General features: G+C 37.7%; 2 protein-coding genes across 2 annotated transcripts in view; one reads left to right on the forward strand and one right to left on the reverse strand.

Moving 5' to 3' along the window:
* Positions 1–7,072, reverse strand: part of ich (zinc finger protein ichor) — a 32,792-nt gene extending 25,720 nt beyond the window's left edge. The window contains exon 1 of the mRNA XM_022078536.2: positions 5,868–7,072. The gene's annotated coding sequence lies outside the window, so the exon portion shown is untranslated. The remainder of the gene's footprint in view (positions 1–5,867) is intronic.
* LOC110836865 (uncharacterized) overlaps positions 1–14,963 on the forward strand; it is a 153,054-nt gene that overhangs the window by 71,432 nt on the left and 66,659 nt on the right. The window contains exon 3 of the mRNA XM_022078533.2: positions 3,468–3,512. The gene's annotated coding sequence lies outside the window, so the exon portion shown is untranslated. The remainder of the gene's footprint in view (positions 1–3,467; positions 3,513–14,963) is intronic.

Raw genomic sequence — 14,963 nt, forward strand, 5'->3', positions numbered from 1 at the left:
ACGATGTGTGTGATCAGCAAACATCGAAAGGCATAACGCTAAGCACATCTGTTGTTTAGTCAGCCTGTAGTAAGCAATAGGTTATCAGTTCTAAATCCTTTAAGTGTTAATGATAAATCAGTACCCCTTTTTACTCTCTATCTATCGTTTTCTATGTCTGTTCTTTCTTCCTTTCTGTTTTATTTTATTTATTTTTATTCTCCCCTTCTTTGAAACCACAGTATACCCTATCTGTACGATTGAGGAAACATTTATCGGTCTTTGTTATAATGCCATTTATGCCTTGCGTCTGCTGAGTGAAGGCAGTTCTACGAGTCCAGTCACTTTCAGGGTTGTTGGATTAACCGGGTTGCATCAGTTTTTAAGCAATACAATTTTTTTTTGTATTTACTAATTAATTTTAAGCTCAAGGAAAGCGCTGACAAGTTAACAGAGTATTTTTACTAGTGAAATTAAAATTATATCAAGGCCTATACCGCCAAAACAGCTATGTGGAACTTGGTTTATAGTTTATTATAAACGTATATGTAGCCTATTTAAAATGATCTAATGGGAATCTTTATAATTTTTACACTTCAAAAACTGTTAGTGTGATCAAATCAAGGATCACGAGGCTGGTGAGAAGTGTTATCTCTAATTGTTCAGCGTCTTATTAGCCTTTATAGTAATCTGTTTAATATAAAGTTCTCTAATTACTCTGTGAACTTTGTGAGTCTTCTGTCTTGTTTGGCGTTGTTCGCGGCTGGCTACAATAGACCATTGCCGAATGACTGTGCTGTCAGCTGTTCAATGATAATCATTCTTTTCTCTTCCCAGGCTTCCGAACATCATCCGGTAATGCTCTGTAGGTCGCATTAAGTAGGACAGGTTCCCAGTCCACTGCTCGCAAGCTAGCGTGGCTCGCAAAACTCTGGGTTCCAGAAGTGACTGCTGTATGAACGTGATTCGAGACACACGTCCCCAGCACGTAATCGTAACTGTACTCGGTTGTATTGTTAAGAAGAAAGTTTGTGCTTCTGTTAAGATAGCTGAGAACGAAACGGAGAGATTAGATCAGAGGGTAACGTTTCTGATTTGTATTCTGGAGGTACCAGGTTTGGGTCTGCGGTTGGGATAACATTTAGCTCAGATTCTTATTTAGGTGCCCCCGGTATATTCACGATAATATTGGGATATTGCCTCGAAACAGGATAAGCCGTATGTTTCCTCCAGCATGGTAGTGGGAGGCCTCAAGCGAGCCCATGAACTACTGCATAAATTTATTGCCCTAGTTTTGTTGTTTTCGACCAGCCAACATGCAGACCGTACTTGGCTCCGTCTCTCGAAAAAACATCAGTTCTTGTCAGACGCTATAGTAAAGAGCGGTGAAGATGCGATTCCGTCAACTAGACGCATATTTCTATCGTGGCGGACTCATAAATCTATCAGGATGAGGTCCAAAGTCTATGGACTGCAGAAGAAAAGCTATCGTTTTTATAATGGTATAGGCCTAATATCTGTTTTCGCTAAGGACAGAACATTAATAGGCGTTACTTTCCAGCATATCTTTGTATGTACCTAATTTGTCATGGGGTAAATGTAAAGATTAAGTCACCCCTGTGCCTGAGAACTATGCTGTAAACAAGGGACTTCCAGGTAAAGCTCTATGCATTCTAGACATCGATCAATAGAGCGAGGCGAGTGCTGAGCCTCGCACTTCAGTCGATTTGCCTCTGGAGAAGAACCTCTGGGTTCCTTTGCATAAGAGGCTGGATGCCCCCAGATCCCGCATGGATGCGGTAGCGAAAAGTAAAATCTCTTCTCTCGCTAGTTCAGTTTGTATCTTCAGAACTCCACATCCCACATCAAAGACTTAACGTCTTCCTTTGGACTTGTTCCTTTCAGAGATCTTCACAATTTAAGCTGTACTGCTAATACTTTTAGGAAGATAAAATCGTGGAGGATAATATGGACGGAGCATGAATCACGCATGAGTGACATGAAAAATGCAAACGTTTAGTCGGTAAGTTTGAAATGAAGAAATTAGTTTAACAAATTAGCGTGTATCAGCGGATAATTCCGATTAATTCAGTCATTCTCTCGCATTTTGTTACCTTGAGACCATGTTGATATTATCCGCGTACTTCTTGCAGAAAATGTGAAGCTAGTCAGTCAGATTGTTGCCACGTACTATAGGGCTAGCTGCCTGCCTGACTGCCTTGCTGGCCTACATATGTACTCTAGCGGTACTCAACGCCAGCAAGAGTGGCGCACCAATCAAGTGTAGTCGTCAAGTGTACGCAGCGCTTTCAAAACTGGGTCTTCAGTTATTACTGAACTTGAAAAAATTCAGAAAGTTTTCAAGGCATATAATTTGATGCTACTAACTCCATTGAGCAGAGCACTTCTTGAAAGCTGACAGTTGTTCAGCAGGTCAAGGAGTTCTTGCATTGCATAAAGCTCGAAGTTTTAACTACTGTGTTTACAGGGACAGCCACAAGAACTTATCCTGAACTATTCTAATCCATTTCACACTCGCACTTTCTATTTATTTAAGATCAGTTTTAAAAATTTCTACATTTCTCTAGAGGTCTCTTCAGGTTTATGAGCCATGTAAAGAAATATTAAGTCGAAGATGGCATCAGGGCGATGAAACACTCGTCACCCTGGCACTCGTCACGTTGGCAAACATCTACCATACAACACGGCGCAACAACCCAGAAGACAGAAATGCTCATACTCACCGCTGTGAGAACCTTAGATACTACAAATATTAAGGCGACGAAATAATAAGATAAATAGGCTAAGCCTGTGCTGAGCAATAGGAATCATCTGAGGCAAAGTCTGCTTGTGAACCGCACCGAAGTGCTCTTAAATATACTATGGTGCTCTAAGCAGTGTCCTGAAACACGACAGAGACGAGTTCGTTCTTTTGTAATCGTAATTTCTTCTGCGACAAACAAAATTTATAAAAGCTTGCAGTAATTACACTTAGGCATATGTTCTTATACTTTAGAATTTATATTTTCTAAAAATTAAAATGTGTTGGTTTACAAATACCAAAAATATAGGCACCAAACAGCCTGTATAATACAGCAGGTTCGTAAAGAGGGCTAGATATATTATTTATTTATTTATTTTACTCTTTGCGTAGATTTATATAAGGTATACGGGGGCATGTTTTCGTATTATTATTGACTCTGTAAAATTTGTAATTTAGAAACACGAAAATAAGCCTTGTACCAAGCAACATACCAACAAATTGTACATAAACCAGGAAGTAAAACATAACACAAACTTTGCGTCCTAGCCACAGGATTGAAGAAAGCTGTTATATTCACACCTAAGTCCTATTTACCCTAGCATTTTGAAACCGATTACTTCTCGTGTAGAGTTATTAAGAGATGCATAACATCCTAATTGCAAACATTTATAAGGACAGACAAATGAGTTTGAACACGCTGGATAATGTATTCTCTTTGTTTCAGGTGTCACTTGGAGCATAAGCCAGGTGAACTGCAAACTACGGTGACGTGAGTATAGCATCTTGTTTATTAAGACAGGATTCAATCAAATAATCTTTTGCTATGATTATAAGAATTTTGTAAGTAGAAATTCACTCTACTGTGTGCAATGCAGTTCTCTGCATGTTGATACCAGATGTGTTCTCAGAGATTAATATGCAGAAGGAGAAATAATATAATATACTGATATTTTGTATATATATGATTATACTTCTCTCCCGCTTAATCATCCTCTCCTCTTGGTGGTTGTTATGGGATACAATGTAAGGTAGGGCTACAATGCATGGAGTAATGTATGAGCTTAGTAGTATCTTCGCCATTAGGTGCCACGACGATAAAATGTACAAATTATTTGTGATGTCACATTGTTTAGTTCTAGAACCTGGATTTAAAAATGAATAAAAATAATCCAATGTATGTTTGTTGCAGCGTATTAACTTTTCTTGCCAGTTAAGAGATCAAGTACCAAGTTATTTTACATCGTTTACGAAATTTATTAAAGAAGCGCTTAGAAGATTAATCTAACATAGACCTATTATTGACACAACGTACGAGTTCATTATATATGTGTGATACTGCGTAATAAGTACGCAGTTAGTGGGCAGTGCATATAATTTTAGTACAGTAGGTTTAGTAGGTGTATATGTTAACCTGAATGACATTATGAAATAACCGAAGTTAAACACAAATTATATACATATCTACTTCAATGCATGCAATAATAGGATATTGTATGTTAATTACATAGTGTTAATTGGATAAAATTAGATGCTTAAAATAAATACAGAATTTTGTACAAAAGATTGTGTTGTCCCAGGAAAGTAAAAGAGGAGAATAAGGATAAAATTCGCTTACTTAGAGACGAATTATGCACTTGTAAAGTGGCAGTAGGTCGAAGGGATACGACTATGTGATTTGCGCTTCTTATCCACTCATTTAAAGAGATCCCAGCTCATAAATTCACGTAAATCTGTCAGTTTCTTTCTTTGGCAATAGTTAATTCATAATAACGCGACAGGACGCGGGTAGGGCAAAGTTAAGCCTTACTAAACACCCCGCCACACACGCGTTCTTATCTCCGACACCTCACTGAGGATGAGTGCTTAGCTTTGCGCTCCGGTCGCTTTATCACCGGGATAGATCCTGATACTCATTGGACAGGAGGCTGGGTGGATCACAGAGCCAGTCTGGACATTGTCATTGTCTGCTTTCCGGGAATCGAACTCCGGTCGTCCAGCCCATATCCTATTCAACATACTGACTTTTCCGAACAAGGTTGTGGTGTGGTTAATGACACAAAAGTGGGGAATGGGTTGAATTAGCCATCAGAAATGTTTTAACAAAATTGTTTCAAAATTGTTTCTGTATAAGCATAAGAAGTCTCCAAAACAGCGTAAAGTTTTTGAAGACAAAATCTGGAATTAAATTAGAATAAATGATTGAATGGACAGGAAAGGTGAAGTCCGACCACGCTTTTGATACTTCTTTTTTCTTATACGTGTTTTGTATGTGAACGTTAAAGGTCTAAACATTCGAAGTTGACAGAAAAAGTTATTATATTACTTAGGAATTGTTTTTTTGATTTCGATTTTAATTTACATATAATAGGAATAAACAATAAATTTGCTTTTTATCTGTTGAGAAGATCTCTTTCAATTTATAATATAAGTCTTAATCTTCTGTTATATAAGATAGGCCTACATATATTTGTATGTACTTGTTTGTTGAAGTTTTGCTATTATGAAACACTGACTTTTATTACACGCGAGTCATTCAAAGGCCTACAGTGGTACAGTTTTGGCGTTTAAATGTTATAGAAGCTTATAATACTGACTCCTGTAAAATTGATTACATGTTTGTGTACATCTTATTTTGTTAATTGTATTTTATTATGCAACAATATAATGTATTGTTATATATAAGCATTTATTCAAGTACAGTATTTTCAACGCTTCTGAGTTACAGTTGTAGACGTCAATTACCTCAAAATTTTGCGGAAGTGTTTTCTGGAAATTGTTTGTTTATGATAAACACGGCGCAGTTTGCATATCAGGACATGACACATACAAAACACGTACTGGGAGTAAAGTATTTCTTATTTATTTACCTGGTTGCCACTGCAGACGACTGGTAGCACCTGTACGCTTCAACGTCCCTCCCATAATTGAAGTTTTTTAGGCTTTTCGCGTCCGAAAATATTGAAGATATATTTTACAAATAAGTAAGTGCAGTGTCATGAATAGGAATCGAATTTGGTTTGGGAAGGAAGTTTGTATTAGCCATGACAGTATTTCAGGAAAAGGTGGAAATTGACTTCTTTCTTTGATCCTATTTTTTGGGGGATTGCTTTTCTAAATAACTCACGGTACTTGATATTCTGAGGGAAGCCGTTTTCTTCAGTTAATCCTTTGAATTTGGTTTTGGATCCTGTTGAAACACCAGTTAACACTGCAGACGTGGGCGAACCGTCAAACAAATCTTCTGTGCGTCAGAATCGTCACCACACTAGCACCGTACGGGAAATTCCAAAGACTCGAGCAGCTTCCTTAAAGATGTCAAGTCCTAATAACACTTTTTATTATTATTCTTTAAAATAGAATATCTGATATAGCAAATAACGGGCCCGTAGTTGACCTTCAGGCAGAGTTGATCACACAAAACGACACTCGCATTCAGCATATTTAACATGGCTACAATAGGCTTTTTCTTGTTTTTGTTTATGTGAAGAGTTGTTTTTATATGTGGACTTCGGGAGCTGCACCTATATTTGTTACCAGGTACTATGAAGATCAACAAAATAGCCTGAACCAAGGACGTTGATTCATCAAGCCGTTCGTAACGTGGTCCTTCCGTCTCGCTGCTTGTGTTGCCTTGTTATGCGATTCATTGGACACCAAAGCAGTTTAGGTCCTGAGTTTCCGTAGAACGATAACATCCGGTGACACATTTAAATTCCTTTCAGTTTGTAAAGAGTTTCACCACAGTTCATCTCTGCAGTTACTACATCCAAGTTGGACAGAAATCCCACTTTAAAACTTCCTTCAGTGATTGGCACTATTCACTCAAATTAGTGCTTTTTAAAGCTTGAAAGTCACTTAAATTATTCTGTTCTTCCATGGAATTTGCTATAGTTCATCACACATATGAGATATGGGGCTAAGGCAAATGTCATCTAGCTATTTTTTTGTTCCAGTATTCAGATTGTGACATAAAAGAATTTTATATTATAGTATCCGGGAAGAACAAGTAATCCACTGTCCACTGACGACGAAAAATAATGTCCACTTCACTCTGTCATTTAAATGTTAAAAAACACGAAATTATTTAAATGTTTTATCAGATGCCTTCATGTAGAGCAGGGATGGTAACCTCACAGATATCCACTATGCCTCACAAAAGTTCGACCGAACGGAGCACTCCTTTACATCCGGTGCACAATGCAGTCTACAGCGAAGATGCGGGCACTGCCCCCTGTTGCCCGCTAGTGGGTCAATCACACAACTAAATCCTCGACATCACACTAAGAATATTGGTGTCTTGAGCTAAGCTTCCTCCCTCTCCTCAACTGCCACCACCATCTCTTCAGTAGGAGGTGGAAAAGAAAGCTTTGTAAAGGTGGTGGTGGTAATGCACGTAAAGCAACAGTCCACAACCACCCTTGGTATCTTATCCTTAGAACAGAGGCTTCTAAGCGCAACTTAAGAAAAATCCTTTTAGGAGTAGTGGTGGGGAAATATTTTGTGGAGGGACCTTTGGGCCTTCCATGGATCGGATGATTACTCTTGTGGTAACTAACTCCCAGATTTGGTATTATGGTAGACGTAGTAGTAGGCAGGTAACTGGTGGGAGGTGTGGAGGGGAACGTACGCCGACTGCCCAAGAGAGGGGACATTAGTGGAACATTAACCTAGATTCGAAAAACTTGAAGCACTTCTGCTCTGCACCGTAGCTTTTGGACGTCACCAGCAAAGTGTGTTCGATTTGTCTGCTGTATGATGAATATAACATGTCCGCGTAACTCTGCACTTAAGATGTAGCCAGCTGGTAAGACTTGGAAAGTTATTAGCATTCAGGTTGATGAGGATGTTTGTCTTCTGGGTTCTAGCTTCTTGTAGTCTGGTAGAAGTTAATCGACGTTTCAGAGGTACTTACTGCCTCCGTCGCCCTGATGACGCAGGCGGCAAATATCTCTGAAACGTTGGTAAACTTCTACCAGACTACACGGTGCAACAACCCAGAAGGGAGGCATCTTCATTCTGGACTCGTCTGGGCTATTGAAAATGCGATAATGAACCTTTCAGTTCCAAACAAGATGGGAAATTTCTTGTATTGTTTAATGGCCGTTGGTTTCACAAGATGGGTTCCTCTAAATGGAATCACTGTTACTAAACTCAAATAAAATTATTTCACCCGGAATCTGGAATGAGATTGATATAAGTTTATCCTGAATTAATAATTTTCAACCTGTGAGAACTCAAAAAAGGCATAGCTATACTATGGTTCTAATAAACGCCTTCTCTCACAGGCCAAAGTGATGTTCTCAGCGCGCTGTTCTAGGACACGTCTACATGAAGAGCATTTAGTTTGTTTCCTAATGTTTTTAGATTCAAGTAAATGCAGTCTCTTATTCGCTTCTTCGTTGATATAATTTAAATTCGTTACTGTTATTCTTATTTAGGAGCCTAAATTTATTTTTTAATTTTTTTCGTAAGGTATACACGATAGGTTTTCTCTGAATTTATTTTTAGACCAACGTCTGTAATAGTGTTTAATGGAGCTTCTGTGCTTTTCTTTGTGGTATATGTCTTTTCTACCAAAAATGAACATGAGTATAAACAGTAAGCTGATGTACTCTAATTTTTTTCCAATTCTTCACTGTTAGCAAGAATACCTATATATTAATTTTCATTATAAGAATTAAAAGATAAACAGAGTCATAAATTAACAGTACGTTATAATGGTACAGTCTACACGTTGCATTAATTTTACTAATAATAATTTAACCTTCAGTTTTTATCTCGTAGTTTTTCTTCTTAGCCATACTAGCAGCAAGTTGCCAAGGTCTAAATATGAAATTACAGTGAGAAAAACTGAAGGCATGGACCATTTTGGAGACATGCGTATGTGGCACGATAACATTAAAATGAATCTTAAATAAATAGTGTGTGAAGTTGTGGATTGGACTTGACTGGGTAAAGATATGTTCCAATGGTGTTTTCTAGTGGTTACTAATACTGTGTTTCATGTCCCATAACATGTGGGTTAATTCGTTCACCATTTATGGTATTATTGGCATCTCAAGAAGAATCCTGCGGAATGGAACAAGTAATATCATATTCCGACATTCGATGGGGTAGGCGTGTTTACTACTTCAGCTGCTCATGAACTCAAAAAATGCATATAACAACTGATTAAAAAATATAGCTTTCGTGCCAGCATTAAGCCTATAATTAGTTTGTGTAACCATACAATCCAATTGATTTATCTGGCTCAGGATAAAGACCACTGGCGAGCTCCTGTAATCACGGTAATGAATCTCTGGGAACATGGCGGGGAATTTCTTAAGTAAATGAGCGACTACAAACATCTCAAGAAGAAATCTACTTCACAGAGTTACTTGGTTAATCTGTGCAATCCAACGTAGCTTCAGATAGGCAAATATGTTTTATCCCCCCCCCCCCTCCCAGCATGAAATGCAAGAAGTGCTGCTGGTGTGTGTAAACACGCAAGATAAAAATCGGAATGAAGCATTGACCAAGAACTACAAAACAAGTCGATAGTCCTTTCAACCTCTCCACCACACTCACTGAAGGCTGTCCTTCACTTCTTCATACGAAGGACAGGGCGGCTTGAACCACAGGCAGAGAAGTGAGTGATGTTAACGGCAAAGCACGGCGGGGAGAGTTATCGCCAGCAGGAAACGGTCGGTTCTTTCTGACTCTATCAGTCGTTGTCTGGATTATAGGAACTGGATCGTTTCTGAGCGGAGCACCTCAGATAGCTGAATGAAACTTGAAATCGTACTTGGGGAAATATGTATCATTTTTCTGCGAGTGTTTAAGATATATTTTTAATAAATTTGTACACTTTGTACTCCATTGAGTTCGTTTAGTATTGAAAAGCTTATAGTCACCGCCGTCTTTTATGAAACCCTGTCCTTCATTAGTGTACCATTAACAAAACCTCTGTATCCTGAGTCAAATGAGCTGTCCTGTGTGCAGGTAGAGGCCTTGCGAGAGGCTGATCACTCGTACTAGGAGTCCTACAAAAATGTCTAATACTTTAAATAAATGAATAAATGAATGAATTACCTAGACTAAGAAAGAAAGGAACATGTTTTACGTTTCTAATTAACAGTCAGGAATACAAACGATTATGAACTACATTTTAGCAACTCTTCGAGAACTTAGCCTGCTCGTAATTTATTTCTTAATTCGTGAATGAAGTTTTGATTTGTTCCTATTGTTTGTTTCCGAAATATAATCATGCAGAAATATTCATTCAAAATAGATCCTGTTGCTTTGGATTTTAGTTTCTCACAGCGTTGAGTATAAAGATGACTGTCTTCCGGGTTGTAGTGGCTTGCAGTCTGGCAGAGGTTAACCGATGTCTGATTCGCCCAGAAGACAGCCATCTTCAAACTAGCCGCCGCGAGAACTTGAAATCTTCCACAGAAGTATATACTTCAAGGCACTACAACCCAGCAGAGAGCCATTTGCGTACTTCTGCGTTGATGCTATGAGACACAGGGATTAGCACGCTAGAAAGCTGTTATCTCCCTTACAGCAAACAGAATCAGGAAGACTGTCTTCGTGCCAGTCACGGAACTGAAGAAACGTCAGATCATACTAAGAGGTGGGCACCCGAGCATCCAGCTGCGGAAATTGTGTGTGCGTGCGTAATGCAGACATTGATCATTCGACCTCATGAAGAAGTTGAAGGAAAACAGATTTTTACGAGAATATTAGGAAGAAGAAACGTCGAATGCAATTCCTGTTCGTTAAATGTATAATACATTAATTTATTTGAATACTAAAAATGCCATTTTCCGTTTCTCCCAACTGACACTACCTAAAATTTTGCTCCATAATACGTTTCGTGAACACTAAAGTCCATTATCATTATCAACATCATCATAGATTACTTTTTTTGCTCTGTTGAATAGTTCGTTTTCTTTCTGTGGGACGATGCTTGCGTCCTCAATATTTCGGTTCATATTGATAGAACGGCCTAGAGATTCGTTTTGTAATTATTATTTTTAACAGTTCTAGTTACATGTTTTCATACATTCTCATATTTTGTAGTGGTACGCCTGTTTGGTATTTCCATTTCTCTTCTAAATCTTAATTAGGTCTACATGGTTATATTTCTGTATTCGTTGTTCTGACATTCTCTTCAAATGTTCTAGCCGTTTCTTCCGCCAATATCTTTTATTGAACTTACTAAATTTTCCTGCCGATTTTTAAACTCCAGTCGTCGATAAAAACGAGATTTAGGAAGAGCACGCGAATTAGATGGTTTGAACAGTTTTCATTATCACGGAACAAGACTCGTGGAGCATGCAAGGAAGAATACTTTTCTTTGAACGCGTTAAGTTTATATTCTTACAACGATGTCAGATTCTTTACACTGACAATCTAGAAACTAGGCTTCGAACCTGTAGGGAAGCTTCTTTTATTGCGTGTAAGTAATAAATTGCCCTTCTAGTTCTTGAAATACTGGTAGCAGAATATTTTGTCAAAGAATAGGGACATTATTTTTTAAGCTAATATGACGGCCCATAAAATAACGGCACTTCTTTTACTCTGTAAAAAACCGGCAGAGCAACTGACCTGAGGACCGAATTCGACCTTTTGTTACGAATTCTCTTTTTTTTCATATAGCCGTAAATAGGGGTTACGTATCCATTTAAATTTACAATCATCACAGTAATTAATACCTGCTGTATCTTTTGCCAACAATATTGGCTGTCTTTACATTGCACGTAGAGTTTATTACTGAACTGAACTTTTAAGTGCATTTTTCAGTAATAACAAAAATAATAAAGCATATATTAATTGCTACGTATTCTTCTGTATGAGTGTAAAACTCTGAGCTAATATCATAGATTGAGGATTTTTGAAAACAAAGTGTTGAGCAAAATATTTGGATTTAAGAGAGACCATGTTACAGTAGGATGTGGAAAAAACATTTTTTTACACATCGCGATGGAGATCAAATGAAGAAGTGCGGGCACTGTTAAGTGCCACATACATTTTTATTTATTTGTGTTTCTTTTTTAGTTTTGAGATCGTTTGTGCTCACTACAACGACATTCAATATGAAGGATTCTCTGCCGTCATACGACATGCCACCACTAATTCACTAGGCAAAGTAAACAGAAAAACAGCTTCCGTATTGCAAAGCTAAGTAACGTTATGGAGCTCAATCAGTTTTCAAAAGCTTATAGTTGTTCGGCTTCTCGGTAAATTATCCACCTTTTATGGAAATATAAGTTTTATTATTATGGTCACAAGGACGCCACCACTGGATCTTATCCTAAATCAAATAAATCTAATCCGCGCTCATATATCTCGTTTTAAAGATCGATTTTACTGTCATCCTCCCACCTGCGTCTCTTTGTCTCCAAGTGTTCTTTCAGGTTCTTTGACTAAAAGTATAGCTTGTACCTGCCTTTGCGTTCCACGTCTCTCGCCAATTTCGTTCTTCTAGACTTATTTACCATAATAATATTTGGTGAAAGGAAAATAATTAAAAAATCTCCTCATTAAGCAATATTTTCCATTCTCCTGTTCTTTTCCGTCATTTAATGTTTGTTTTAAGGTACGAGGCGGAAGTAAAGACCAAGAAAGAGACTGGGAACGAAATTAAGATGATAGTTAAGGAGACAGTGTATGAGGATAGAAGTTGTCTGATTCAGCTCAGGACCACGTTCGTTTGCAGGTTCTGCGATTAGTCGTATTAGATCGTCACGTAGAGTTATTATATACTACCAGTGCTTCAGTTTAAATTAAGTGACTGAAGTTCTGAAATATGCATTAAATTTTTTTCTTGTTTCTAAGGTAAACATGAATCTATTAAAGATGTATAAACTACATATTACTGTACTGTTTTTACATGTTATGTAATGTAATATTTGAGGTTTTCACAGCGGTGAGTATGAAGATTTCTGTATTCTGGGTTGTTGCGCTGTGTAGTCTGGTAGATGTTAACCAACCTTTCAGAGGTCATACTGACTCCGTCATCAGGGCGATGAATCGCAGTATGACCTCTGAAAGGTTGGTTAACATCTACCAGACTACACAGCGCAACAACCCAGAAGACAGAAATCTTCATGTTATGTAATGTTAGCGACTTTGAAGTCAAATATTAAATTTCTTTTAAGTCGAAATTAATTTTAATCAAGCACTATAAATAAGTTTATTCTCTGGCCGTGACTTAACTTTGACTTATAACCGGGGTCAGCCTGCACATTGTCTTCAGTCTGTGATGGAGTTTATTCTGCTGCTCCTGCTGATGCTGGATGAGGCGGCTGGAGAACTAACGGTACTTCTGCCCCGCTGAGTCTGTAGACAAACAAACGTTAGCCATGTGGTTCTCGGTGAAATTTATCGCTGGTACTCTGTACAGAGGCTATCGACAGATCGTCTATCGATTAGAGAATTTCAGTCGGTCATTTTAACTGTTGGATATCCCTGAGTCCTACTCAATGGAAATCGCATTTTTCTCTCTCTATGAGTAAAGTTCTTTTTAGTTAGTTAGTTACCTAACAAAGATTAGAAGGTTTCTAATTTTAGATATGCGAAATCAGAATTAAGATTTTATATTGTCTCACGTGCAGTACTTGTTTCGGACCACACTCTGACTGATATTATAAATTAATTAGAATCTGCTGGCATGAAGAATACGGTGATCTGCGCAGAATAATACAAAAAGATGCATTTCATACACTGTTTTCTGTATCTAGTCAGAATTTGTCAACATAAATTTTAAAAAAAACGTAAGTAGGCCGCCACATAGGCCTTCGAGTAAATGGTAATCCAGTGTGTTTAATTTAAACTACACTATGGCGCCGTTATTTTACAAATGGATGGATCACACGACCGACGAACAAAAATCACGGACAGGTAGTTCATCTCTGTGATCTTCCGTTGGTTTTTAATTTACTCCAATACTAACTTATCCATAAAATTATGTGTCACTTCTAGTTTAAAATTATATATATATATATATATATATATATATATATATATAAAACTCTATGAACGCAATAGTACAAACATGTAAACACAGGTAATCAACCTACGCGCTCAAAATTCGCTGCAAGATACCCACTACAAAACAAGGCGACTACTTCTAACTGAATCCTTTGCATATTCGATTACGAAGTTGGATTTTGCGATTCATGATGGCCGAACGGCCTTGACTCTGGGCACCGGGATCCCGGAATCGAACTTTCTCTGTATCAAAGTATGTCCACGTCTTTATTTGTTATTTTGCGTAGATAATAAGGCATTCGACGAATTTTTTACAAGATTCATATCTTTATAATTAAAACTGAATGGGAACAAGCCAGACGGATTACTCCACATTTCTTTTAAATACAAACATGTGTGAAGATTGGAAACTTCACCTGTCCGTCGTACTGAAGTATGAAATACTTTGAGATACATATTTTCTCTGTATTTTGTATTATTGTCTTGTTTCTAGGAACTGTAGTTCTGAGGTCGATTATTTGGAAATTCTCAAAATCTAGACACAGTTCGTTAGTAAAGATCACGTCAGATTGACACCCGGAGATTGTGCAAATAATTTCGTGTCGGGTTCTCCACTATTTTATTTGTCTAAACTGTAACTTTCCTGTGCGTTTAAATTTGTCCAAGTGCTTCATTCCAAACTGTTCCGTGACTATGGAAATAAATCTAATATTGAAGAACATACTTCAAGTATCCTTCTTGACAGTTGTAAAGTCAGCATACAAATTACTTGCTGACCGTCCTGTCATCTTTATTGAGCCAATTCAGGGAATGTAAACATCACAGAACATTAGTATTATAAAAACAATAGTCATGCCACATGCTACTTGTATTTTCAAAAGTATGTCACCACAAGCATTGTCACTCAGCACCAGAAGGCTTGTGCGCGTGATACATGGTGGCGTTCGAGGAACAAACGCGTGGTCACTCAAGGATGACGTCACGTACAAAGCGTGACGTAGCTCGGGTCACTGACTGGTAGCGAAAGTGTTAAAGCGACTGTGGGTTTTTCTCTTATTGTTGTTCATAGACCATGGACTAATAAAAAGAACATACATATATTTTAATAAAACATAATACCACGTATCATTTTTTCTTGGCCTGTTATTACTTGTTCATCAACTATAAGCTGTATTTGGTAGTTATAGTTAGTACTAACAGACCGGAATGAAGGTTAGTTATACGTGTGTAGTAAGCAACGTGC

Source organism: Zootermopsis nevadensis, unplaced genomic scaffold (genome assembly GCF_977971745.1).
Source record: "Zootermopsis nevadensis isolate Lab colony 2312 unplaced genomic scaffold, Znev_1.0 Znev_ptg000013l, whole genome shotgun sequence".
NCBI classification, from domain to species: Eukaryota; Metazoa; Arthropoda; class Insecta; order Blattodea; family Termopsidae; genus Zootermopsis; species Zootermopsis nevadensis.